This window comes from Lissotriton helveticus, chromosome 4_2, assembly GCF_964261635.1.
Source record: "Lissotriton helveticus chromosome 4_2, aLisHel1.1, whole genome shotgun sequence".
Lineage (NCBI taxonomy): Eukaryota > Metazoa > Chordata > Amphibia > Caudata > Salamandridae > Lissotriton > Lissotriton helveticus.
Genome location: NC_136064.1, coordinates 68039349 through 68065939, shown reverse-complemented (window position 1 = coordinate 68065939; position 26591 = coordinate 68039349).

The window sequence follows — 26591 nt, the reverse complement described above, 5'->3', positions numbered from 1 at the left end:
GAGACCATCCTCGGGAGGCACTGACCACATGACATCTAAGAGCATACTCAACAGACCTTGTTCATTTAACCTCTGAGAGCCTCATCAGAAGTCTTCGGTCACATGAGCGCCAAACAGCCACTTTAGGAGACCATGGACACATGACCTTGGACAGCTTGCTTAGCAGATCTTCACAATTTGACCTCAGAGTACATCCTCACAGGCCTTGGTTTTTCTTTGTTCACTATAAGTGTGGCAGGGTATGCTCAGACGTGAGTCCCTTGCTCACTTTGCCACTGGATTCAAGCAAGCCGGGCTGAAGACGGCTGGAATGCCAGAAACCGGTCCTCGGAAGCTTGTTTCTGGTCCAGGGAAGGCATGGCTTGGCAGTTCGGGCTGGACTGTTCCCATGAGGCACAGGGTCAGACTGATTTACATATGGCCATGTCTGAACTGGGGTGGCAGAGTGGGCTAAAGAACGGTGATGGACTAAACCCAGATCAGTTGACTGGGGGTGAGTGCTTGTATTGTCAACGCTCCGTCCATCATTTCCTTTGGTTTTCCTTGGTCATGTGACATCAGAGTGCAACCTAGGCAGGCTTTGGTCATGTGACATCAGAGTGCATCTTCAGCAGATCTTGGTCACATGACCTTGGAGTGCCTCCTCAGCAAGCCTTGGTTGCTTGACATCAGAGTGCATCTTCAGTAGACACTGGTCAGATAACTTTAGAGAGCATTCTCAGTTGGCCTTGGTCACGTGACCTCAGAATGAATCTTCATCAGACCTTGGTCGGATGACCTCAGAGTGTATCCACAGCATGGATCATTCACGAGGCCCAGAGAGCGTGCTGGTGGACAAAAGATGATTGGTTTCATTTAAGTAGAGGGACTGCATTTAAAGGTCAAGCAAAGTTTTAAGAATCTGTGTCTTCCTGACTGGCAACCAATGCATTTTTTTCAAAGTGAATGTACCCATTCAAGTGTTTTAAACTCAGGACAAGACATGCTGCTGCATTTGGATTCCCTGCTGATCTCCATCTGACTGGCCTAGTGAAGCGTCCCAGTAGCAACCGCCTTGAAGCTCACCAAGGATCCAACAACTCCTTGGTCTGAGGAATGCATATGCATGTCCCTTCTTTCACACTTCTTTGGCAAAGGTGGAGTGAGCTCATTTGAGCCTCTGGGAGTCGTCTACCCACCACATGCCTGCACACTTCAGCAATCTAGCCACACATTCTCCAAACATCCAGCAAACACTTACATGGTGGACGCAGGTGTCTCTCACTGAGCTCTCCAGCACTGTCCTAGCCACAGTTATGTTGGAAGTTGATCATACTGGATGCATAGAAAAACTTGGCATGTAAGGAGATATAAACGTATTTACGTGGGGGTGATAAAGAGTTGGTAAGATGCAGTCTATCTAGCACCATGTTCTCTTGAGCATTTCAAAAATCATACCTCTAGGAGAAGGTTTTGGGCTGGTTAGATTATGCTAAATGATGAAACATAAATCTGAGCCCCCAAAAATGAATGCATGTTCCACCACATGCAACCACCAGCACAAAATAAGCACTGAGAGACGCAAAGTGAAGCCACACTTACAAAGAAGCATGCAGTCGAAATGTGACCAGATTGTTCCTTTTAATGGTACAGTTGGTTTGGAACAACCTTTTCATTACGCAATGGTGACATTATGAAAACTAAAATTACATGTGGGATAGAGTACACCCTGCCTACTTTATAAGGCTACTGCAAGACACCGAACGGTTCCAAGACCATGTTGAGGATTGAGGCTAAAGGTTGAGTTCCATTTAACAGTTAAAGAACTCCGAGGTAACTACCGATATTATCATAGTGTACAGCAGGAGGTACTTTATTCCTTATAATACATGGTCACAACATCACCCATCCCACAAACCAATTACATTTGTGGTGCAGTGCTTATTCATATGTGAGAGATTGGATGTTTGTAAACATGAAGAATAAAATTAGAAACTCCAGTGCAAAATTAAAACAACCTAAAAGCAGTTCAATATTTGTTGCACAAATACATTAGAATCTGTTTAATACACATCAGATTTAAAAATAAAAACACAGAATATTGCAGAAATTCTATCTTTCCTATATTTGCCAAAATTAAGGGAAAAATAAACATATTGCCATTCTGCTCATCACTGTTCCTCTAGAAAACAGTAGAAGAAGGAAAAGCCATGTTTCTATTTTTTTTAAAGTGCAGCTTTAATTATGCCCTGTGACCTGCCTTGAGTCAGAACTCAACTGTAGTGGGTTATTACAGTTGAGTAGCTCTGATGTTTCTTTTCACTGGCGACCAGAGACGTCAATAAGGGAATTATTGAGTTTTTACAGAGGGATTGTGCAGGCTTCCATGTCTTAAAAGAGAATACACCGGGGAGGGAAATGGAAGGCGCTACTCGTAGTTTTATGTTTTGGTCGCCGGTGATTCCAGGGCTGAGGGAGTGAAAAGGTACCATCATTTGGGCTACCAGTTGGCTAGTTTGTTACTGGCATGACTGGTATTTTAATTTCCCAGTCAGTACAAAAATAAGAAAAATCACCTATTTTTTCCATTATAGTCCATCCTTTAAACAATAAATATAAGGAGAATGCACTTCAAAATGTTCTAGAGCTGCCCTAATGGTCTCTGACTGGCAATTAAAATAAACAAAGACAGGAAGGCTATGGTGAAAAATGAACACAGACAATTTTATATAAAGTTGTATCAAAGTATCATGTCGGGGCCTTTGCAGAATCTTGAACTGCCAACAAATGGCTGGTAGGTTTCTCTGGGGAAGATGGAAACCCTGGCCTGGTGTCTTTCTTCTGTTTTATTGTGATGCCCAGCGTTTACCTTGGCACTAACCACTACCCTGTTATACGCTTCAGTTGTGCTTCCGTGTCAGGTGAGCATTTATTTGTTTATTTATTTATTTATTTATGCGTTTATTTATGCGTTTTTATATAGCGCGGTCTTTACCCGAAGGTGTCAGAGCGCTTCACAATAGGAACAGAACTGATACATGAGGAGAAAATTACAAGTGAACAAATTACAAAAGCAAACGTTAAGTTACAAGAGGCAATAGTGACAATCGTGAGGAAACAAAATACAAGAGGTAGCAAAGGTACATTCCAGGAGGAAAAGGTGACATGTGTGCAGGTTACAAAAGCGTACAAAGTAGAGGAATAATACTGCAATAAATGGCGGACACTCCTGTAGTGTTGGGCCCTAGGCCCACATGGTGTGTGGAATGAGACACACGGACACCAGTTAGGGGATAGCAGATCTGGCCACGAGCACGTGCGCTCTGGCTCTTTTATTGACAGCGTCACCTGACCCAGTGACGTCTGTGGTGGGTGGGTGTTTAGTGTAGGGTTACATAGAAAACAACTAGACTGTGTCCTAGCAGGACACTACATTCCTCCCAAACTTTAAGGAAAAGAAAAGCGAATGTCCAACCTGTAAGAAAACAGAACAATAACAGTTGATAGCCCCAACAGATCTTCTTCAGGCGATCAGCTGGGAGAATGTTGAAAGTTCCAGGACTACAAAGTCAGTCAGATGAGCTTCACCTCGGCGGTGTACTTCAGATCATCCGTGTCTTGCTGTGTTGACACATATATACAATGTTCTCACTTTGGGAGCAGAAAGGGTGTGACCCTTGAGGGGTCTCGCAGATGTTCCTAGTCCAGTGGATGACCACGCTTGTTGGTCGTAGGAGACGATTATGGCACGAGAGGTCTTTCTTTGGATTTGCTGATCTTGATGCCTTCACATCTCCGTCCGGCCAAGTAACTTCCGACTTGCCTTTCTTGCCGGACTCCTCTCTCACTGGAGCCTCGAAGACTGGCCTCTCCTGCTTGGACTCTTCTCTCACCAGAGACGCTGGGAGGACCCTCTTGCGGGACACGACGGGACCGGGTGGGCCGTGCGGGCTTCGCATGAGCCGCGCAAAGGCGTCGCTGCCGAACTGCCAACTGACTCACCGCCAAGTCTCTCATGATGTCCTCGGGGGTGTTGATGTCATCCGCCAGGATGGTCTTGCCGTTAGGACATGGTTTTCAGTGTCTTCAACCGACCGTTTCTCGGTGCCAGGTGATTACCTGGGGCCTTCATGCTTCCTGTTGCCTGTCGTGGAGTGCTGCACCTCTCCCATCCGGATTCCTCTCTCACAGGATATGCGGCCGAGGCCCTTGTCCCCTGGACCGCCACTTGATCGCGTAGGCTGTACGGGTCGCTGCCGAACTTCGGACATGGCCACAGTCGAGTCTTGTGTAGTCCACAAGGGTGGATTGTCTAGTGCTCGGGTATGCTCTGCTTCGGCAAGCTTCAGGTTCACGGGACACCCATGCAGTTCTTCAGTGGTTGGTCTCCTCGAATGCAGGTTGTAGGGATTACTGGGATCCACACGGATGTTGCGATGCTCCTTGGACAGCACCGATGTTCCTGTGTGCTGTGGTTCTCTTCCTCTGTGGAGTGATGTTGTGTTACTCCGTTCTTCCTCTTCGTTCTCTTCCTCGACGCGGTCCGGTCTTCTTTCTTGCTTTCTCATGCTAACCAGGATTCTCCATGTAGCGGGCCCTCTACATGTCGTCCCCGTGGCCTTGTCCATGTGGTAGGACACTGTCTTCACTTGGCTTGGTGACTAGACCTGTCGTCGCATCTTCCTTTTCTTCTTGGTCAGTTTTCATCTTGGGCATGAGTTGTCATGCTGTGCTATTTTCTTTGTGGTCGCTATTCACCGTCACGGTGCTTTGGCGTTGGCGCGCTTTGTCTGCGCGGGGGAGGGTTGCGTCACCGCTCCTGGTGCAACTCTGGTGCATGCTGCCATGCGTGCTGACGATGGCGCTCCGCTTGCTGCAAGACATTGCTGTCTCTGTTGGGGACCTTTGTGTGCGGTCCTGTGGCGTTGGTGTGTCGCTGTGTAGCGTCACTTTGGCGTTCTTGATTCCTGGCACGTTCCGGCGCAGTGCTGCGCAGTCCTGTCGTGCGGGTGTAGAATTCTTGGACGCTTGTTGCGAGTCGTTGGGTACTTGCTGCTTTGGCTGTTGTCAGGGACTTGCTGCTTTGGACCGTTGGCGGGAGGTTGATGCTGCGGTGAACACCTGTGGCCACAAGGCGTCGCTGCTCTCTCCGTCGTTCGATCTTGGCAGTCGTTTTCCCTGGACGTTCTTCCAGTGCTTGGCAGGCGTTTTCCTCCCGACGTTCTGTCAGTGCTTGGATGCTTGGTGAGGCGTTCGTGCCTCTTTCCCACGTCGCGCTGGAGGTGGCATCTGCAGACCCTTTGCTGGTGTGTGTGGGTGTCTTCTGCGTGGTTGCGCACTTACTTGCTGCGTGAGATTGGATGCTTTCCTTGGGGCGTTGCACAGTCAGAGGCCTCTTGGTGCAGCTGCTTGCTTTACCTCTGTAGGCTGTCTCTTGTGCTTACTTGGGCTTGTTTGTTCTTGTGTGGTCTCCTGATGTGTTCAGGGGGTTGCATATTGACGTGGCGTCATTCGGGCGTGGCTGTGTCCTTGTGCTTGGACAGATTTCCTTGTGCTGGTGCTAACTTGCTTGGCTGTATGGGCGGTTCGCCGCTGGGTGCCTTCTACAGGGAGTCTGTTGTCCTGAGGTACACTTGGAGCTGCCGAGGTGTAGAGCCTCTCCTCTTGTGAGTGTCCATTTCTCTTCTCTTAACTTGGGGGCAGTAGGCACGGCTTGGGAGCTGTGCCGATTGAAGGTGGAGCCCTTTTGTGTCTGTGTCGCGGAGGGGACAGAGATAGACGCCGGTCACATTCAGAACCTGCACCCAGTTTTGTATGCCTGCTGTGCGCATTCAGGGAAGCTGGCCTCAGTCATCATGAGCTGCGCAGGGGGGTCCTGGTGCAGCATGCCGCTCACTTGCTGCTTGGTTCCTTGGGGCGTTACTCCGTCCGTTGCCCCTTGCTGGTATTGACCCCTCGTGGGTTTGTGCCATGCTTGTTTCTTTGGTGTGTGGAGGTGTGGTTGTGCTTTTGGCCACTGGGTGGCAGTGATGCTGGATTGCTTCCTTCCAGCAGTAGCTTGTTGTGCCTGATACCCTCCTCCCTGATTGTGCACTCTACTGTCCCTTACTCTCAGTGCACAGGGAGCTGGAGCTGGAGCTGCGAACCAGCCCCAGGGACTGGACGCCAGGGGCTGGGGCTGCTGTTGACTGCTGACTGCAGGAATCAAGGCCTCACCTCTCCTCCCTGGTGAGTGCAAAGGCGCATGGTGGTTTTTTTAAAAAAATTTTTTATCCGTGGGTCACAGTAGCCTGGGACTGTCTTTGGAGTTTCCGGCGCGTCCCTGCGCTGGTATGGCGTTGCGGTGTGTGTCCCGGAGTGCTGGCACGGTGCCACTCTCTGCGCTCTGAAGTCCTGGGACGTAGCCCCCTGCAGGCAGGGTGGCTCTTCTCTGATGACCTTTGCTGGGGACACAGTAGCACACAGTGTCTTAGGTGCTGATTGAACAGCTCTTTGTGCTCTGACTTTGGTGCACGTCCACTACTGCCTGTAATGTCCCCGAGCACCCTCCGTGCTCATCAGTCTCTGTCCTGCTGTCCTCTTTGTTTAGCGGGTGTGTTACCGCAACTTCACCACTGGGTGGCAGTGTTGTACGCCTTCCTCCCGGCCTCGGCAGCTTCTGGGCTTCTCGTGGCTTCGCTGCCACCCCGGTTCCAGGGAATGCTCTTATTTGGAAAGACCGGTAAGTCACTTACACCTACCGGCAGGCAGAGTGTCCTCTTGATGCGGGTAGGCCCCGCTTATTGCATGGGTTTTGTGAAAGGAGGGGAGGGGAAAACAAACCCGTTTCTTTGGTGCCAGCTGGCCTCAATCATCACAGACTGCGCAGGGGTGGTTCTGGTGCCGCAGGCCACACTGTCTCCTGTGCGGTGAGTTTCTCCTTCCTCCCCCCAGCAGCCTCGCATTTCATACGCGGCCCGGTGGGGGAGGAGCGTCGGCCTTGTAGTGCTGCGTGTGTGGGTGACAGGAGGCGCTGACGGCAGGCCGCGGGTGGGCTCCGCGAGTCTTGCCTCAAAAGTTCATTCACCCTCGCCGTACTTTGTTGTCGGCCGCGTTGCACGCAGGCCATGCGGGTGGGCACCGCTTTCAATTGTTTTCCCGCCGCCACCATTCACATACGCGGCGGGGACGGGGAGCGCTCCGGGCAGGCCGCGGGTAGGCTCCGCGAGTCCTGCATAACTTATGTTCTTTCACCCTCGCGGCGGGGGACAGGAGGCATCACAGGCAGGCCGCGGGTAGGCTCCGCTGGCTCTGCATTAGTGTCAGTTTATTTACGGCAGCATTGTGCCCGTCTAGGCGCTCTTCGGCACAGTCTTTCACCCCTCCGCAGCACTTCGCACACGCGGCAGGGGAGGGGGCGCTCCGGGCAGGCCGCGGGCGGGCTCCGCTGGCCTCGCCTTATTGTGAGGTTATCTTCGGCCGCGTTCTACGCAGGCCATGCGGGTGGGCTCCGCTTCGGTGCACAGTCTTCCGGGGGAGTCACCTCCCGCTCCTGGCTCACCTTCGGCCGACGGGCCAGGTCCTGGGCTGCGGTCGTGGCGGGTGGGCTCCGTCCGGCCGGTGCACCTCTCCGGTGGGGGTCTCTGCTTCGCGGCCGTCTCAGGTGGGCACTGGGCGGTCCGCTCCTTTCCTGGTGGCGCTGGATGGTGGCGGCCGACGCGGGTGGGCTCCGGTCGGCTCGTCCTTGAAGGCTGGTGCGGTGGGCCTCCCGGTCGTTGCAGGCTGCGGGGCTCCGACGTGCCCACCGGCTTCTCGGCGCTGCTGCGCCCTGCTACAGGGGGTGCCCTGCAGGCGGGCAGCTCTCTCCCCCTTTATCCAGGATGCGAGGCAGTGGCACGCGTGCCTTCACTACCGTCCTCGTCGCCAATGTAGTGTTGGGCCCTAGGCCCACATGGTGTGTGGAATGAGACACACGGACACCAGTTAGGGGATAGCAGATCTGGCCACGAGCACGTGCGCTCTGGCTCTTTTATTGACAGCGTCACCTGACCCAGTGACGTCTGTGGTGGGTGGGTGTTTAGTGTAGGGTTACATAGAAAACAACTAGACTGTGTCCTAGCAGGACACTACAACTCCAGCACAAGAACAAACGTTACGTAGGCAATGGTGGCACTTGTGCAAGTATCACTTGCACTAGTGCACAAGCATGCACGTCACCCTCCTCTGCCCTTCCTGCGGCCGCAGGAGCTATCCTTAATTAACTCCAAGGGGGGGTCGGGGAGTTATGGCCCCGTCTGTGCATGTCTGCGCGGGCTGGCCGGGCTCCAGAGCTTCCTGCGGGATGGCGGATTGGACACGCCGCACGGTACCCAGACACTGCCCTGTGCGTCGGCTCCGCGGCGCCCCCACCCTCTCCATGAGACCAGTGATTTCGTTTCGGTGCTCCTGCAGAAATGAAGTCATGACTGCACGTCTCAATGGGTCCCTTTCAAGCAGCTGGTAAAGCCCAGCTGCCCTTTCTGTTCCTGCTGAATCTGCTACACGGCGTGATGAGTAAATATCAGACTCGCTGGATGGAACACTGGGATGTACCCGAGGGCCCTGCAGCCTGATACTGTAAATGTGGCGCCAGGGAGGGGAACCGCAAGGTTTAACGCGGTCTTCTTCTGCCATCTACCGGGAACATGTGGCATTACAGCTGCGTCTTGCATTCATTTCTTTTTTAATTCCAATACTTTTATTGTGGTATTTACAAAGTACAGTATACAGATACAGAGTCTCGGTCCCCCGAGGGTGGCAAAGGCAATTAAGCATACATTATGTGCAGTTAAATTAAATACGGCTGTTGTGCGCAAAAACGTGTGCCCTCACTTAGGCATATATACATGGTCCATGGCGTGGGTTTATTGTCCCTGGGGGAGTTGAGACGAGGGTAGAAGAAAAAGAGAAAGAAGAAGTGCTAGGTGGGGGAAAAAAGGTGCTCATTATAGTACCTCTAGGGGGGGGTTCCTCATCCGCGTGATGGTGGTTTATTGTCTAGGGGGGTTTGTGCGAGGACAAGTAGTTGTCTAGGGATTGCCACATTTCTCCGTTTGTGTGAGTCTTTGTTATATGGCCTGAGGTGATGGTGTCACCTCCCCGTAGGAGGGTGATCCAATTGAACCACATCTTGGAGGATGCTTTCCCTGTGTTCTTCCAGTTGTTCAGGATTGCCTTGATTGCTGCAGTGAGCAGGAGATCAATTAGTTCTCTGTCCCTCTTTGCTTCTATTGTTGGCGACAGGCAGGCTGTCGCTAATGTTTGAAAGTCCAGCTGTGGCGGAACGTTCAGGGCGTTACCTATAAATTCTTTGATTTCTTCCCAGTACTTCTTGCCTTCATTTCTAATCCTCGGTTTCGCCGCCCTCGGTCTTCTGTTTTCAACAAGCTGATAGCAGTAGTGAGGCAGGTGTCCGGGGGACCGACCAGGACCTAGCGGTTTTGAGGGGCCCATTGCCCAACTAAGAAGCAGAAAGCCCCATTGCTTTACAAGTTGGGCATAAGGGGCGGTGCCCTACCAACCAGTCATGGAAGGTGAAAGGAGCAGCAGAGCAAAAGTTCGGCACTGCTGACTGCAACGGGCCATGCTATTGAAAATCATGCCTTTTTGGGATGAGTAAAGTGTGCATGTGGGATGTATGACGTTACAACGCATGCTTTTACCACGCATGCTGTTACAACGCGGTTTTTACATCGCATACCATTACAACACATAGCGCTTTTGGGTGTTGGATAGTGAATAGTTTAATTTACTATTCCAACTCCAGTCCCCGTGGACACTAGGGAAGGTTATTTGATAGTAAATTAACCTATTTCCTATCCTAGAGCGCCCCCCAGTGCAATGCGTTGTAATGGTTTGCGTTGTAATGACCGCGTTGTAATGGTAGTGCGTTGTAAAAGTTTCGTTGTAAGTGATGTTTCCCGTGCATGTGACATGCTAGGCGACACTTGCCATTTTTCCTCTGTCAGGCTGGAGGGGCTGGGATGGAGTCTGGCAGGCAGAAGCAGCGCGCAAAGCTAGTTCAGTGCAACACACTCTATACTGATTTGCAGGCTTGGGGTCAGATTTACAAGCCCCTTGCGCCACTTTTGCGTCATTTTTAACATGGGAAAAGTGACATAAGGGCGGCGAAAGAGGCTTGTAAATAAGCCCCTTGATGTTCTGCACGGCCTGTGTTTTGTTTCGCTACTCCTTCATCTGACCCCGGGCTGGTATAAGGGCATAGTTTCTGTCTTGGCTGAACTTCAGAAGCTGCAGCCTTGTTAACGGGTGGGTAGATTTACAAGGAACAGACGCATCTGCATAGATGAGTCAGTTTCATTGCATCAGCGCCCAATATCCTTGCGCCACTATGGATGCACTGTATTTACAATACAGTGCTCAATGCCAAGGATTAACAGGTGCTTCAGAAATTCTGACACATCTGTTGGCGCAAAAGTGACACATTGCTGGAGTTGCTCATGAAAGTGACGCAACACCAGCAATGTGCCACAAGAGATGGGTGAGACCCATTTAAAAAACCCTGCGTCATTCCTTACGCCTGGTCTGAGCAGGTGTAAGGATTTTGGCGAAGTGACGGTGTCGATTAATGCAGTGAAATATTGTAGGTTTCACTGCGTCAGTTCCACATGGCTTTTTGCAAGGGAATGCCCACCCTGCATACATTGTACCTGACGCAGGTATAATGTAACGCAGGGCTTTACAACATGATGCTGCTCCCTAGATGCGTCACGTTGTAAATGGGCCGCAACATTTATGCCACAGCTGCGTTACAATGGTGATGCAACAGCGGCGCAAAAGTCACTCAAGGGGCTTGTAAATCTGCCCCTGGGAGAGCCCCCTTCCTGCAGCTTCAGACTTCGTGCTGGTTCCTGATACTATCTCAAACTCCCTTCATTGCCCTAGAGTGAGCCCCACCTGAGGGAGAAAGTCCCCCGGGGCCACACTGCTGCCCACCGACTCGGGTCGAGCCCAGGCTTTGCTGCCCAGTGACCGGGCCCATGTATCAAGCTCCGCTCTTTAGCGTCAGGGCACACAAGACCAGTATTCAAGTAAGAGCAGGGCTTTAAGTAGGATGAAAAAAGGAGGGGCGGTCTCTCAAAGGGGCGTGGCTGATATAATTAAGGGCGTGGCTTTAGAACAAAAATCTGTGCTTGGTATAATGTGTTGCCCAACTGGTATTGTGCTGCTTCTGTCAATGCATCTCGATATACAATACAAGTAACATTACACCTACAACAAGCCAGGACTATTGGCTTTGTCAATGGTTGCTTGTTGCTTATGATAAATAAGCAGCAACTATAGATTCGTTGTATAGAATGTTGAAAATGCTTCAGTTCTGAAATGATGAGACTGAAAGTACTATAACGATTCTCTTTGAAGTTACCTCAAAGGAAGTGAAAGATGGTACTGCTGCAGAAGTAAGATTTTTTTTCATCCTGAGGGTGAGGGCAGAAATAGAGAGCCCGATAGGGACTCGTCTAGTCACCTGCTTTTTAGAACCGTCGGTTCTGAGCAGCAGCAGTACCTGGCCTACTTAAAGCCCTGAGTAAGTGCCTTCATGGTAATATTTGCCCTTCTGCTCTCTAGGGGAAGACCCCCTGCTCCTCTGTTCAGGGCCTCAGGCTCCTGTTCTGTAGTAAACTTATACTCCTCACAACCTTTGGTCATTAGACCTTTCTCTATGTTTATACCTCTTAAGCCTCTCAGTATACCTATGTGCATTCTACTTTGTACTTGAAGGTCCACACTTGTCAGTTGATGCTCTGGTCAGTTGGCGAGGTGTACTGCTCTGCTGTGTCTTAATAAACCTATCCTGTAACTTATCCAGAGGTATCCTGTGATCCATAAACAATCTATCTACAACAAGTTCCATCAGCAACAATCTTCAACAAAGCCAGCACAGCCATCGCACCCCATCTCCGGAAAGTCATCAACACCTCCTTCGAGACGGCAACCTTCCCAGAGAGCTGGAAGCATGCCAAGATCAACGCCTTACTCAAGAAACCCAAGGCGGACCCCAAGGACCTCAAGAACTTACGGCCCATCTCCCTTCTCTCGTTCCCGGCAAAGGTCATTGAGAAGACAATCAACGAACAAATGACCCGCTACCTCGAGGAGAACAACATCCTGGATCCTTCCCAGTCCGGGTTCTGCAGCAAACACAGTACCGAGACTGGTCTCAGTGCTGCCACCAATTACTTCAAGTCCCTGCTGGACAATGGACAAATGGCGGCCCTCATCCTCCTGGACCTGTCAGCCGCCTTCGACACAGTCTGCCACCACACACTACGAACACGTCTCCACAACGCCGGGATCCAAGAGAAGGCCCTGGACTGGACCACCTCCTTCCTCTCTGGCAGAACACAGAGCATCCGCCTTTCCCCCTTCCACTCCGAAGCCACGAGATCATCTGTGGCATACCCAAGGCTCATTCCTCAGCCTAACTCTGTTTAACATCTACATGGCACCGCTCGCCAACGTCGCCCGTCGGCACGACCTCAACATCATCTCCTACACCGATGATACCCAGCTGATCCTCTCCCTCACCAAGGACCCCCACACCACCAAAACCAACCGGGGAACATCCTTTACAACGCGGATGTTACCCCGCAGTACTGTTACGACGCGTCTTTTACAACGCAAGTCGTAACCACGACTTGCGCTGGAGGGCGCTCTAAGATAAGGAATAGTAGATTTACTATTCCAACACCTTCCCTACTGTACGTAGGCTGGTGTTGGAATAGTAAATTAAACTATTCCTAAGTACGCACCCCTACAGCGCAAGTCGTGGTAACGACTTGCATTGTAAAAGACGCGCTATAACGGTACGCGTGGTAATACCACGCGTTGTACCGTCATACATCCAACCAACCTTCACGAAGGAATGAAGGCCGTCGCTGAATGGATGAGCAACAGCCGACTGAAGCTGAACTCGGACAAGACGGAGGTCCTCATCCTCGGATCCACCCCTTCGGCCTGGGACAACTCCTGTTGGCCGACCACACTGGGAACCGCTCCAACACCCACCGACCATGCACGTAACCTAGGTGTCATCCGCGACTCCACCCTCTCCATGACTAAACAGGTCAACGCCGTCTCCTCCTCCTGCTTCAACACCCTCCACAGGATCTACAAGTGGATCCCCACTGAAATGAGAAGAACAGTGACCCAGGCCCTCGTCAGCAGCAGGTTGGACTACGGAAACACCCTTTATGCATGAGCCTCGGCCAAACTCCTGAGACGGCTCTAACGCATCCAGAACGCCTTTGCATGCCTGATCCCAGACATCCCTCACCACAGCCACATCACACCCCACCTGAGAGACCTGCACTGGCTCCCGGTCAAAGAGAGGATAACCTTCAATCCCCTCACCCACGCACACAAGGCACTCCACAATACCGGACCAACGTACCTCAACAGATGACTCAGCTTCTACACCCTCACCCGCCAGCTCCGCTCCGCTGACCTCACCCTCGCCACAGTCCCCCGCTTCCGAAGAGAGACCTCCGGCTGCAGATCGTTCTCCACCTCGCCGCCAAGACCTGGAACACCCTCCCCATCCTCCTACGGCAGACCCAAGACCTGCTGACCTTCAGAAAACTCCTCAAGACCTGGCTTTTTGAGCAGTAGCAGCATTCCCCACTCCAGCGCCTTGAGACCTTTACGGGTGAGTAGTGCGCTTTACAAATGATATGATTGATTGATTGATCAGCAGAGAGGAGGTGGGTTTAGGAGAAACCCAGATTGCCCCCCTCCCACTTAATGCAAAAATGAAAACCCACCTTATGTCACGTGGCTGCTTTTTTCCCAAATGACATGGCGTTACCTGGCAGCTTTGGAAACATCCCGCTAAGAGGACCAGGTAGAAACATATTATTAAAATTGCCTGGCCTGACGAAAACTCCCTCCTAATTTGGGTCATTCGATTATAGATGTCGCATGTTAGATTCTCAGTAACACAGCCCAGCAGGCTAATGCACCTGCTGAAGCAATGTGTATTGCCTATATTTCAGAGTTAACAATCTCGAAAAGTAGCCTAGTGGATTAATGCTCCTGCTGAAGAGACTTCTATTGAACCTACAGTTTACAGGTCTATATTTATTGCTTTCAAGTCTGCTTTCTCACTTCCATAGACCCCCTCCATCTCCATCTTTGTCTAATTTGTGTCTGTCCTGTAACCGCTCTCTTCTCAACCTACTCTGTATTTTCTCGCCCTTGTTAGCCTCTTCATCCCTGCACATGCTCCTTTTTAGCTTTGCATGTCCCATCCCTTGTGCCTTGTCTTCTTGCTGCTCTCCTTGTCCCCTCACTCCATTTCTTTTCACTGTCTTCTTTATCACCTCTCTACTTTCCCTGCCTCTCTTGACTGCTCCTTTGCTGCCACCTGCTTTCCATGGGTCTGGGTTTTGACAGCAGGTTTATCAAGGAGACCTGCTGCTAGCAATATTCCTAGAGTGGGCTTTGACTTCACTTGTTTTGACCTTTGTCTTTCCCTGAGCAGCCTCTTTCACCAGGGCTGGACTGGGAACCCAAAGCAGCCCTGCCAAATATGACGTACCAGCCCCCAGCTTGCATTGACCTGAATGAGGGGCTACTTTACAACGAATGTCCTCTCTGTCTGCTTCTACTACTCCCTTCTGTGTGCCTATAATAAGCGATCACTGACCGCAATCTCCTGGCTTTTAGGAAAAATCTTAAAACTCTCCTTTTCACTCAGTAACTTTGTCACCACTCCCTTCTGCCTTGACTGAGGATCTTCCAGCGCCGGGACACTCTTCGGAGTAGCCGTGCGCTATAGAAATCCACTATATAACATATTAGCACATTAAACCAACACCTATTGGCTTTGTTATTGTTTGCCTTCCTTGTTTCCCATTTCCCATCCTTGTCATCTCTCCAAAGCATCTCTCCATCCTGTTTGTTCCACTCCCTTCCAAGCCTCTTCTCTTCCTTGCTATTTATTTTATTTAATTTGAGTGGGCAATGTGATTTTATATTGCTTGTGTAAATATTATGTGATTGTTATGTGGTATTGTTTGGTTTATGTGTTGTAAATAGTTTATGTAATGGAATACGTTTGTTTTTTGCTTTCTTGGTTGTGACGGTAAAAAAAAAAATAGATAATGTATAGTTTTATTAAATCGGTTTTCATTATCATTGGAATTGTAATTTTCTTTGACTGATTTAATGACATTTTATTTTTATTATTTAAATTAAAAAAGATTTGGTATGTTAATTTACAACATATTTTTTTAAGACTTTGTTAGGTTACTATTTGTTTTATAATGTGCTTTTGGCTATCATTTCTAAGTAATGAACACCTTTGTTATTTATGAATAGTTTGACTTTAAATTGTGGGCATGTCGTACATTGTTTTGGTCTGTTTGCTAAGTTTAGGGGAAACTTGGCTTACAGATTGCTCCATTCTTAGTTGTTGGCAGCTTTGCTCTTTTTTTAACGCTTCTGTAAATGTGTACAATATAGGATGGGTTCTGCTTATAGTGGATTGGGAGGTATTGTGCCATCATATCATATCTCTTCTTTCCTTATCCTTGTATCCACCCTCCTGTATAGGTCTTTGTGCTCTGATCCTTGTCTCCTCTCTTCAGTACTCTTGTCCTCCTTTCTATCTTTGACTGCTTTCCAGCTTCCTTTACCAGGTGATTGAATTAAAAAGGTAGAGATGCCTCTATATGTGGATGTCTGGTTGGTTGGAATTGTCAGGGTTGGTGTTTTTAAAAAAAAGAGCTTTGGGTATTTTGACTGGCAAACTTGTTGTTTGTTTCTACTAAAAAATTTCTGTAATTCACGCTGTAAAATGCACGATTTGACCCCATTTGTTGTCAGTGTTCTTCGAGACGAGAGGGAATCTCTCCACACGTTGGATGACCAGAGGCCTCCAGGTAACAAGGACACCACTTTTCCATTCCTGGACTGTGCTTTTGCATATCTTTTTTTATCAGGCGTATTGGTACAATTTGCTCAAATACAGTGAACCAAGACTCCCAGAATTTCTTGGAGCGTTTCCGTTTTTTAAAACACTTTTTAGGTTTTTTTATGGTTCCTACATTTTTAGAATTGCTTCAAGGAATTTCTATTGGATTGTTTTCGCATTTTAGGGGGGCTTTTTGGACAATATGTTTCCTATTTTTGGTGGATTACTATTTTTTTATTATATGAATACAGAGATAGATCTGCAGCTACAGAACAGTAAGTGCTATTTATTTCATTTCATTTGGGTGGGCAATGTGACTATATATTGCTTGTGTAAATATTATGTGATTGTTATGTGGAATTGTTTGGTTTATGTGTTGTAAATGGTTTATGTGATGGATTACATTTGTTTTTTACTTTCTTGGTTGGTGACGGTAAACAAATTAAAAATAGATTATGTATAGTTTTATTATATCAGTTTTGATTAACATTGGAATTGTAAAAAATGTTTTGACTGATTTAATGACATTTTATTTGTATTATTAAATTTAAAAAGATTGGTACGTTACTTTAAAACATATTTTTAGAAGACTTTGGTAGGTTACTATTTATTTTATAATGTGCTTTTGGCTATCATTTCTAAGTAATGTACACCTTTGTTATTTATGAAACGTTTGAAATTGTGGTATGTCTAACATTGTTTTGGTTTTTTGCTAAGTTTAGGGGAAACTTGGCTAACAGATTGCTCCATTCTTAGTTGTTGGCAGCTTTGCTCTTTTTTAATGCTTCTGTAAATTTGTACAGTATAGGTTGGTTTCTGCCTAGAGTGGATTGGGAGGTATTGTGTCATCCTTCCAACCTTGTTGTTTGTTTTGGCTTCCTGTGCCAAGGTGCTGTCATAAACATTCCACAATGGTATTTGGAATTTTGGTTGCCGACTGTGAGTGATGCATTCTGCCAACCCAGATGTCTTCAAAATAGTCCATTAGGGAGCTAAGATTGTCTTCATTTTGTTGGTAGAAAGGGGTCTCTATTTGTAAAATGTAGCAGTTGGCAACCTCTGTGACAGTGACATAGGCTAGTGCTATCATGTCTTTGTATTTCAAAGGCAAATTGGCTGTTTGTAGAATATTTCACACTAAGGGGCCTATTAGGATGGCGGACGGACCTGCGTCCGTCCGCCACCCCAGAGTTGGAGGGACCATCCGCAGGGGCAGCGGCGGTCTCTCCGTGCGAATTAGGATGTGACCGCCAGGGTGGCGGTCACATCCTGTATTTTTAACATTGCGGCGGGTGCTGCTTCGAGCAGCACCCGCCGCAATGTTAAAAATGCTTGTATAGCATTTACATGTACAAAGCGGCAGGCACCGCGCGGTGCCTGCCACTTTGTTCATGTAAAAGCAGGGGGGTACCATAGGTACCCCCCATGTGCACCCCCCACCCCCTGACACCCTGGGGGCCCGCAACGGGCCCCCAAACTGAAAAGACCACATGCTTTTCCATGACGGAAAAGCCGCCGTGGAAAAGCATGTTTACGCATGCATCCTAATATGGCAGGCGGTGTCTGATAGACACCGCCACCATATTAGAGCTTTTCCGCCGTGCGACTGCGGTGGAAAAGCTGTGGACGGTCTTCCCGACCCCCCTGCCATCCTAATCTGGCGGGGGGGTCTTTTGAATCACCGTAGCGGTGAATCCGCATCCTCCAGACCGGCGGTGGCTTCCGCCGGCCCTGAGGATGCGGATTCACCGCAATCATAATCGGGCCCTTAGTGCAGATTTGTGGAGGTGTCTCCATATACTTTGATTGAAGTGATAGTAACAGCCTTGTAAGGCTGTGTAAGTGTAAAGTTTTAGAATAGTTAGAATCATTGCTTGCTCAAAGTCTATTATTATTTTTTGGGGGGAGTAGTTATTTGTATTATGCTTGATATGGTTTAAAAGGTCGTAGTAAGTGCTGTTTTGTTTATTTGGGAGTAGGGCATAAATAAAATAGATATTTGTGTTAAGATATTCACAATGCATGGTGTATATCTTAGTGAATGGTTTAGGACACATTTTGAAGGTGCCATCCATGAACCACATTTCACATTGGCGAAGTTTTAGTAAATTAATTTCTGAACAGAATATTAGGATTTGTTTTTCATTGTTTAGGTTGCCATGTAAAAAATGTAATTGTTAAATGTTTAGATTTGTGTACATCTTGGTATCTTCTTTGGGCAGGTGGGATATTGCTGGTTGCTATTTTACTTCAGGCAATTGAATGTTTTAAAGTGGATAGTTGGCCTGTTATGTGTTCAGGACTTTAGGTAGTATATCGTTAGGGAGTTTGGGTTTGGGTTCATTAGAGCTAATGCATGTTATCATTAATATTACTATTACGTCTACCCCATGGGATTTCCCGATGCTAGAGCTAGGTAGAGTGAGTGCAGCCCCTAGTTTAAAACAACCAAGGGCCTCATTACGATGTCGGTCGGAAAGGCTCCAAATGGCATTTGGTTTGACCGAACCCCTGTCGGAAACCATGTTTCCGACCAACTAGGGAACATTTCCAACCAACCGATTATGATACAAAGTAGTCGGTCAGTCATTCTGAATCGGTTCCGACCGGCATTCAGAGTCTGAGTCAATTGGAGCCAAATCGTAGAGCTCTATGGGCTGCGCTTCTGACCCACCGATTATGATGTTGGATTCCGACAGCAGTTCTGACTCGGTCTGTCCGATATAGATCGGTTGTTGGAAACTGACTTTGATAGAGGCCTCTGGTTGAGACCTGTGGGGGTGCTCATGGGACCCTTCTTTTCAACCATGCACAGTGTGGCAGGCACCATGGGGTGCCCGCCACAGGGTGCAAGGTTTTCCAGAACCACCCCTTTTTTCAATGGGAGCCTGTGTGGTCGGTCGGAACACAGGCTCCCATTGAAGTCAATGGGAGTCCGACAGAACAGTGTTCAGACCCATCGTAATTGGTTGGTCAGACTCCCCGAACCCGAGTCGGTCAGAAACTATTCCGAAAAGGAGTCAGTCAGAATGCTTTTCGACTGACATCGTAATGAGGCCCCAAGTCTTCAATCCCTTGCAAAACTCCATGAGAAAAAAAACAGTTTTGCAGAGATTCCACAAAGTCATTCCTAAGCTTCTGACTCAGTACGAAAATAACTGGCTTCCAATGCGTGCTAGATAAATTCTCTGCACTTTAGACAGTGACTGGTTAGTGGACTGAAGCATGGGTGTGGGTTGATAAGGTGCCACCAGGTCTTGAATGTAGCGTGGCACAGTGCTGAATCCAGCCTTGTCCATATAGCACAATGTTTCAACTGAATACGTTTATATGCGGGAAGCCAATGAAACTTTTGAAGATGATGTGATGCCAACACATGCTTAGGAAGGCGAAACAGCAGCCTGGCCGCAGCACTTTGAATTACTTGTAAGAATCGTATAACTACCTCTCAGCCCCCAAGTGTAAGATGTTGCCATAGTCAATTCTGGACAGGATTAATGCTTGAATCATAGTTTTCTGGTTAGATAGTGGTATTATGCTTATAATCATTTATACCTACCTCAGAACTGCGAAACCATTAGAGGTTACCTTGGCTACCTGTGGCTTCATAGTAAGCTTCTCATCCAACCAGAAGCCAAGGTTCTTTACCTTGGGTGACAGGTCTGTAAGGCTACCCAGAGCCTCTGCTCAATGCTGAGGGTCCCATAATTGTGGATTTCTCCCCAGGACCAGAATATCAGTCTTCTCTCTGTTGAGTTTGAGTGAGTTTACACCCATCCATGTGGAAATCGTACTCAAGCATAGGTTCAGGGTTCCAGTGCCACTGTCCAGTGCAGATGAAAAAGCAAAGATGATCTGTGTGTCGTCTGCATATAAGAACAAAGTTAAGCTGCAACTCTGAGCAACCTTCCGTTAGGGGCATACATAAATGTTAAAGAGCATCCGGCTTAACATCGAGCCCTGGGGAATGCCACAAGCAAGTGCATGCGATTCTGGTCTAGCACTGCCTGAGAAGACCTGAAATGAGCGATCTTTAAGAAGCGAAGACATCCAAGCTAGTGCAGTACCCTGCAGACCCAGTGCAGTTAGCCTTTCTAAGAGGATGGAATGGGACACTGTGTCCAAAGCTGCAGTGCAGGTGTACCGCCCTCATCCAGGAGCCATCTAAGATATTACATGACCCCCTGGAGAGATGATTTCATACTGGGTCCTGCCCAGAAGCCTAAAAGTGATGGATGTAGACTGATTTCATCTTCTACAAAGTTAGTAAACTGCAAATTAACAGGCTTCTCCAGAATCTTCGCTAGGATGGGAAGCATAGAAATTAGTCTAAAGCTTGACCAATTAGTGGCCTCAAGATTGGGCTTGAATTGGTAGAACCATATGTTGTTTCTTCTTATATAGCTTGCTTCTCTTATATCTGTAATGTCTCCCTTTCTTCGATTTCTGTCACATTTGGGGAAGGGTTGTGCTCTCTTACATGAATTACAACATCATCTTTTGTAGTTGCCCTCCCATAGCATGCATTAGAATAATATTTAAGACATTTTCAGTTTAAATTTTCTGTTGATGCACTTTCTTGGCTGTATCTGTAGTCCAATTGATTTAATAACTGCTTTACTTTCTGTGAAGTGCTAAACTTTGCAGCCTCTGTCATTGTATCTGAAGGTAGTGTAATAGTATTAATATCTATCATATTTTATAGTTTGTAAATTTGTTTACATGTAAAAATATACAACTACTTCTATTTTGTATACTTAGATGTTCTGTGAAGATGTTTAACACACTGTGCAGCTTTACCATTGGGTTGGTCTAATGTGGAGAAGGCAGTTTCTGTTCTGTTGGATATAAAAATAAATGACGTTTCATTGTATATGTGAATTTGGTAGTAGTTTATAGAGGTTAAGGGTGTAAGGTTTCTTTTTTTCTTGTTTTTTGGGTGAGTTTATAATTTTGTATTCATTTATGTATACTTACTTACGTACACATGTTTTGCTGGTTTGTGATAATTGTTGTATCTGGCAGTTTATCGCTTTTTCAAGTCGAGATTTAATAAATGGGACTTTGGGACACACAAGCCTCATTCTGAGGCCAAACACTAGTTGCGTGTCCTGTAGTAGCAGGATTTGGGAATACCAAAGTGCTAGGCCTCCCCCTCACTTGTGTCCCATGCTCTTTGGCAAACTACACTGGCGACGAGGACCTGACCAAGCATGCATAGCAGACACTGGTATAAAAAAGCAGCTGAACAACCATATCTATGATGTCTTACAGTATCTGAACCCATCAAACCAGAATACTGCTGATCTACAGGGTGCAACTTTTGCCAAGACCTCTTGACCGCATTCCCACCCAGCGGTTCAAGGTGTTACCCTCACAGCTTGAGACCAGGTACCAAAGCAGACGGCCCCAACCAATTTCCTACACACACGGGATGCGTTGACCAAGGACCACTACAGCTCACCAGCAGCAAACACCACCTCTAACGTGGTGAGCCTAGAGGTGCAAAATCATCCGTGTGGCAAAGGAAATTTAAAGAGTATGGAGAGAGAAAAGGTCCCTTGTTGATGTGCACCATTAACCACCTTGTTCATAATGAAAAAGACACTAGCAAGGATGGATGCCAGCAAAAATGATGAAGGCACCCTGAGGTCTGTGAGACAGCAAACAATCTTAAAACAGTTACTGATGGAAGCTAATATCTGTCCCTTAATGAAGTGACAGCAGAAAAAGAGAGAGTAAAAAACTGAACTGAAAAACTGCACAAGTTAAGAATAGTGAATCACAAGCACTATCAAGTAACCAGACTCTGACCAAAGCCTCCCAAACAAGTACTGGCAAAAGCCAATTGCACGCCTATCAGAGCTATTGGATTTAGCAATGTTTTGTAGCCATGCTAAAGTGCATTAGGGCTAAATGCTTAATTGTCTTTTTTTAATTATTATTTTTGTCCATGCTGCACAGCAGCTACACTGCTATACAGCATGACTACAAATCATTGTCATGGTTGACATTGCCCATGCTGTACAGCATAAACAAAAGGAAATGCCAGAGCCAATAGTCTCAAAGGAAAGACCTATTGACTTTGCCAATTCGTGCTAGGTCTCAGCTCAGCTACCCTGTGATTCTGAGCAAATCTGGTAATCTCCCCATGCGTGAAAAGGAAAAGAAATTACATTTGTCAAAAAATTCAATCACATAAAGAAAGCAATTGCACCGATGTCCAAGTCTTAGTGAAAATATATTTGGAAGCAGATAACATCTGTTGTCATAATAAAAGCAGATCACATCTATTGCCACTACAAACATCCATTTCAAGGGAGAAAAGGACTTCTTTGAAGTGTGTGTGGCAAAGAAAAACATAGCTACAAATGGCAAGAGGTTTAACAAGGACGAAAGAGAAGGAGAAAAGGTAAAAGTAGTGCCTCAATCTCAGCACAATCAGCGGAAGGACAGTAATCAAGCTTGGCCCATGCTCCAGCCAAATAAGGGTAAGTGAAGCCAGCGAATAACCCTCTTCACTTTGCATACCTTTTTTCCGCATGCTGTCACAATGCCATCATAACGACTGCGTTGTGACAACGCATACCATTACTCCGCAAGTCTTTACAACGACTTGCAGAGGGGGGGCGCTGGATGTTGGAATAGTAAAATGTACTATTCCAACTCCAGTCTGTGTGGACTTTAGGGAAGCTGTTGGAGTTTAAATCCAAAAGGATTCTATCAAATGTAAAAAAGTGAGTATTTTATTGTTTTTTTCTATAGAGTGAAGACTAAGGGGTCCATTATGATGTCGGGCGATTGCCTCCGCCAGGCTGGCGGTAGCCACCGCCGGCCTGGCGGAGGCAATCCGCCCGACATCCATTGCCAAATTCCCCCCCGCCATATTAGGATGGCGGGGGGACCGCTGCGGTGAAAATCACCGCCCGCCTGTTTTCCGCCCCGGTGGCCTTGCGGCCGGGGCGGAATATGTTTAATATGGTGGCGGTGTCTGTTAGACACTGCCAGCCATATTACAATAGGTATTCTGTCACGCCTTTCCGTGGCGGCAATGCCGCCACTGAAAGGCAGGCGGTGTTCACTCTGGGGGCCCACTGTGGGCTCCCAGAGTGATGGCCCAAGGGGGGTGGCACACGGGGGGGTACCTGTGGTACCCCTCTGCATTTGCATAATCAAAGCGGCAGGCACCGCACGGTGCCTGCAGCTTTGATTATGCAAATGGTGCAAAGCATTTTTGGTATTGTGGCGGGCGGAGCAGAGAGCTCCGCCCGACATAATACTATAAATACAGGATGTGTCCGCCACTGTGGCGGGCACATCCTAATGGTACATGCGGGACCCCCGCCCTTAGGGCGGGCGGTGCCCGCCATCCTAATGTGCCCCTAAGTGTCTAAGGGTTATGATATAAGCTCTCGTATGCGAATGGCAAAATGGAGAGCACTATGTGCTTTTAAAATACCCCTCACACACTATGAATCCCATAGTGTCATGCTTCATCATAGGGGTCTTCCCGTCCCTCTACGGTGCGGGGCGTGCTGCGACCTACGGACTACGCGGGAGCACTGAAATATTTGACGATAGGCTATGTGTGGTGTGACGGTAGTTAGTGAAAAGTGGGTGTAGGGACCTAATAAAGTGTAGTGATAATACAAAAAGGGTTGAAAATTCCCTGGCTAGTGGAAAAAAATATTTATTGACTTCCCTAGCTGGGAACAGTAAAAAGGGGTTTATAAAAAAGTAGAACCAAATGTGTTAGCTACTTGGTCGACATGACCGTTAGGCTTACAACGTTTATTCAGAATTGAATATTGTCAGGAGGGTTACATGTAGGTACTGATGAGTAAGCAGGAGGGGACTGCTTATGAAACATGTCATGTCGACCAAGTAGCTAACACATTTGGTTCTACTTTTTTATAAACCCCTTTTTACTGTTCCCAGCTAGGGAAGTCAATAAATATTTTTTTCCACTAGCCAGGGAATTTTTAACCCTTTTTGTATTATCACTACACTTTATTAGGTCCCTACACCCACTTTTCACTAACTACCGTCACACCACACATAGCCTATCGTCAAATATTTCAGTGCTCCCGCGTAGTCCGTAGGTCGCAGCACGCCCCGCCCCGTAAAGGGACGGGAAGACCCCTATGAGGAAGCATGACACTATGAGATTCATAGTGTATGAGGGGTATTTTAAAAGCACATAGTGCTCTCCATTTTGCCATTCGCATACGAGAGCTTATATCAAAACCCTTAGACACATAGTCTTCACTCTATAGAAAAAAACAATGAAATACTCACTTTTTTACATTTGATAGAATCCTTTTGGTTGTCTACTACGTTTAGGAGGGTGATTCTATCACTACAGCTTCTGCACTTCCTCATTTGTTTTTGGATTTTAAATCCAACACCTTCTCCCCCTCCGCAAGTCGTTGTAATGACTTGCGGAGTAATGGTATGCGTTGTCACAACGCGGTCGTTATAACGACCGCATTGTGACAGCATGCGGTGTCACAGATGCGGACTGAAGGTGCCTTTCCGAAGCCAGGATGTGCGGCCACTTAAAAGACAGCAAACAGACCAAGGAATGTTAATCAATCTTCAGGCTGCAAGCCCCTTGTTACATGCACTATCTCTCACAAGCGATAGCGCATGCGGCGCATGCGCTGTCACAGATGAGACTTTAAAATTACCCGCACAACTACAGCACTAAAATCAGTGACATCAACTATCTGGAATATGAGAATCTCAAAGGTGGTCCGAGGCTCAATTCAGCACATGGTCAGCGACTAGCTGCCGCCCCCCCCCCCCAAACCGGCACCCAACACCCAGAAATGTGGACACGAGACTTCTTTACTTTTTGGAAGGCGGGCGCTAGTCGCCCGGCCGTATTTATTAAGATATGAAATTAAAAAAGGTTTTAATTGCATGATCAACAATTTATACAAAAATCAGCAGGACATTAGATACAAATTTTTGTCAACAAGTTTGAGAGGCTGACCTTAACAAAAACTCTAATACATGTTGTTTCCTAACCGAGTCTAACATCCTCATCTTGATTTTTGTACATTTCTGGCCATATGGCAAGGTCACTACCGGTGTCAGGTCCTACAAGCTGCGCCTCCCCTAGAGACGTGCGCATGCGCAGTGTTACCCCGGGAATTGCCCGGTCTACGCCCTGAACTCCATTTACCCACTAAAGGAGGGCCCTTACTCTGCGCCATCCGGTGACGTCATGAGTATACGCGCGCGGGGTGGCTACCAGCCTAAGGAAAGCGTGAACTACTCCTACCCGCGCTCCTTTGCAGCATCAATTACCTTGCCCCTGGAGTTCTAGGAGTGGCCCGCAGGCCCCTCCCCCTGGGCGGGAACCTCCATAGGATGATGCCCGCCCCCTCAGACCTCAAATATGTGCTCACCGATAATGACCTTACCGCATGCCCCATACCTAATAAATACGACGACCTATGGGAAAAAATTCTAAAGGACAGCTACACTGGCTAATAAATAACAGCATCACCGTACAGCTACAAAGGGAAAAAAGGCCTAAAGACACTTGGCATCAAAGAAAAAGTACTTCACACACAGTTTGCTAAAAGGGGAAAAATTCCTAAACAAAACGCATCATCAAAATATACCGACAGATCCATTTCTACTACCATGTAAGACATGTGGACAGTACCTTCGCAAAATTACAATTAAACCAGACATAATGAATGCCACAAGACTTTTGTTCCAAGGGATGGTGGGTGGGAAAACAAAGAAGCCCCGAGCGCGGGGCACACCGTGCTGTGAGGGAGCGTCCAGGGACAAGGGGGTCTCCTGGGCGCTCCCCACCTCTTTATTCTCAAGGGGCCAGGCGGGGGGGGCACGCCCCCCCGGCCCGCCCCTCCTGTAGCCCGCCCCCCCTGACCCGGACCTTCTACCTGGTATCCGGGTCAGGGAGGCCGCCGGCCAATCGGTGGTGGGTCGTGCCCACCAGGGCCCGCCCCCACCACCGAGAGACACTAAAGGGGAAAGGGGGGGAGACGGTCGCCGCGCCGCCATGCGTGCGGGGGGGCCGAGGGCCCCCCCTTTTCACATGGTCAGCGACTAGCTGCCGCCCCCCCCCAAACCGGCACCCAACACCCAGAAACGTGGACACGAGACTTCTTTACTTTTTGGAAGGCGGGCGCTAGTCGCCCGGCCGTATTTATTAAGATATGAAATTAAAAAAGGTTTTAATTGCATGATCAACAATTTATACAAAAATCAGCAGGACATTAGATACAAATTTTTGTCAACAAGTTTGAGAGGCTGACCTTAACAAAAACTCTAATACATGTTGTTTCCTAACCGAGTCTAACATCCTCATCTTGATTTTTGTACATTTCTGGCCATATGGCAAGGTCACTACCGGCGTCAGGTCCTACAAGCTGCGCCTCCCCTAGAGACGTGCGCATGCGCAGTGTTACCCCGGGAATTGCCCGGTCTACGCCCTGAACTCCATTTACCCACTAAAGGAGGGCCCTTACTCTGCGCCATCCGGTGACGTCATGAGTATACGCGCGCGGGGTGGCTACCAGCCTAAGGAAAGCGTGAACTACTCCTACCCGCGCTCCTTTGCAGCATCAATTACCTTGCCCCTGGAGTTCTAGGAGTGGCCCGCAGGCCCCTCCCC